We start from the raw sequence: 2720 nt of genomic DNA, 5'->3' as shown, positions 1-2720 counted from the left end.
TGCTAACCACTAAACCACTGTGCTGTCCACTCCCATCTCCAACCCCTCCAAAGGATGTTAGAGCCAATATCATCTTGTATGTGCTTGGATTAAATGTGTGGGGTGGGCTTTCAACCATGGGGAATATGGACTACTTAAAAGACCCTGCAAGGGTACCCAGAGGTTGGTGATATATCTGAGTCTGGGTTTAGAATTCTGTCTCCAACTAGATCTAAAGGGTGACCAGATTGTAAACCTCTATGGGGAGCTGATCATGGGTCTGTCCACCTGGGGCGCTTACTGGGTTATAGAAGCTGGGGATGCAGATATCTACCATCTCTAAAGAGAGCTTTAGCCAAGTGGCTGGGAACAGGAAGTTTGCAGGAATTGGAGTGCAATTTGATTGGATATACATTGCATTGTATGGGATCAAAAGACTGGCTAGAAAGACTAAAACTTTGGACCCGAGTGTTCCATTGTTAAGGTAATTCTTCTGGACTGCTTGAACATTAAAACTTCACCTAAGAACCATACGGTACAATTTGGCCTGGCTATTGCTATTGCAATTGATAACAGTGATAACTGATAACAGTGTGTAATAAAGACACTATTGAATCATATATCTCTATTTGCCTATGTGATATAGAACCCTTAATTACCAGAATTACCTAAGTGGACATGTGCCCTAACACCCTGGCCCTAACATTCAAATATTAAGAGAATAGACATAGACTTCACATTGTTTTTCCCAAATGATAATAATCTTTTTCCCTTTTAAGTGGAAAAAAACTCTGTAAACACAGCATGAAAGTACCCCAATAGTGGGAAATATAAATCCAGATATTTATCCAAACTTGGAGTATCAATTATACCAGATATATTGAAAAATTATTGTCTACTCGCCACTGCAACTGGTTCAGGGCCTATTGCAAACCTTAACCAAGAATCACCACACAAAAAAAGGAAGAACCGCGCTGTGGAGAGTAGAGTAAAAATACATAAAAACAATCTGACTTAAATAGCAAGGATTGGTTCAATTAAAATAAAACAATTTATTGCACCACAATCAATAACATAAACAAAAAAAACATAAAATCAATAGCATAAAATGTAGAGTGGAGCAAGCTCCCAATAGGCTGCTGGGTCTAATCGAGGATTACTCAGTCTGCGGACTGGACAGCATCTTACAAAGAGGTCTGAAACCAGCAAAGCCTGGGAATCGCAGGGACAACTTGGAAAGGCAGTGAAGAGGTTGCATACGAAGCTACTGTTGAATCATCATACAGTGGGCAGCTCCCACTGAGATACCGCAGATGAGATCTGACTAATTCCTCTGGAGGATATATTTAGTAAAATTTCTTATCGGTAAGATAAATATTTATCTTTCTCTCCTCATTTTCGGCACGGGGACTATTAACTCTGTGATTAATATGGGTGTTCACTATGTGTGAAACTTCTATCTGGAATTCATCTTCTACATTCATATATATTTACATTCTTCATACCTATTGCCATCAGTGGGTCATATTTAGGGATCGTTACTCTAGTGGACTGATATCATATTTTGAGATTGTTTTTCTCTAATGGCCTATGGAGGATTCCTTGAATTGTTTGGTATGTTTTACTATTGAGGTTCCACAGACTGAGTAATACTCGATCAGATCCTTGCTATTTAAGTAAGATTGTTTTTATGTATTTTTACTTTACTCACCACAGCGTGGTTCTTCCTTTTATTTGTGTGGTGTTACATTGATTTTCCCACTCTCTGAGATGATGACAAAAATTTGAACAACCCTTTACTCTGGGAGAGTTAGATAAAGCTATTAAAGCCACACCTTCTAGGAAAAAATCTGGGACCAGATAGATTTTAAATTTCTTATTACAAAGCTTTCAAAGAACAACAAGTTTTGGAATAAGACCTTTGAAGCACTCACTACTGTCATACAAAAGGAGTGGAAGGACCCATTCCAGTGTCCTAGCTATAGTCCAATATTGCTACTTAATGTGAATGGGAAGCTTTTTGTGAAACTTATTGCAAACAGATTGAAACTGATATTACCAAAAATCATCCATTCAGACCAGGGGATAAATGTATCATAGTCCGGTTTTTGCATCCCGCGTGAGATCGTGAGATGACATCTAAAATTTAAAGCACTGCTGCCTTGTAAAGGCAAGTTTCCCTTTACAAGGCAGCGCCGCTTTAAATTTTAGCTGTCATCTCGCCGATCTCGCGCGGGATGCAAAAACGGGACTATGATATATTTACCCCCAGGTTGGATTTGTCCCAGTTCAAGAGGATAGGGACAACACAACCAGTTATTGACCTAATTCAGTTAGCTTCACATTCCATCAACCGATCTATGTTACTTTCTACAGATGACGAAAAGGTTTTTGACAAAATAGATTGGATGTTGGCACAGCTGGGATTGGGCCCGACAGGACTTAATAGGAGCCTTGCTATATGAACACCCTACCACTTGAACAAAAATGAATGATGTTCTTTCAGAACCAGTGCAAATTACAAATGGCTCTAGACAGGGATGCCCACTATCACCACTTCTCGTTATTTGGAAGCGCTGGCCAGATCTATCAGGGTGAACCCTAACATCTCAGGTATCAGACGACGTAATGTTCACCACAAACTAGCTCTGTTTGCGGATGACATTTCAGCAGTGATTATTAATCCTATAATATCCATCCCAAATTTAGTCAAAGCATTCCAGAAATTTGGGAAATTCTCC

The sequence above is a fragment of the Mixophyes fleayi genome, chromosome 1, assembly GCF_038048845.1.
Source record: "Mixophyes fleayi isolate aMixFle1 chromosome 1, aMixFle1.hap1, whole genome shotgun sequence".
NCBI lineage: Eukaryota > Metazoa > Chordata > Amphibia > Anura > Limnodynastidae > Mixophyes > Mixophyes fleayi.
Note: the sequence above shows the minus strand (reverse complement) of the source record.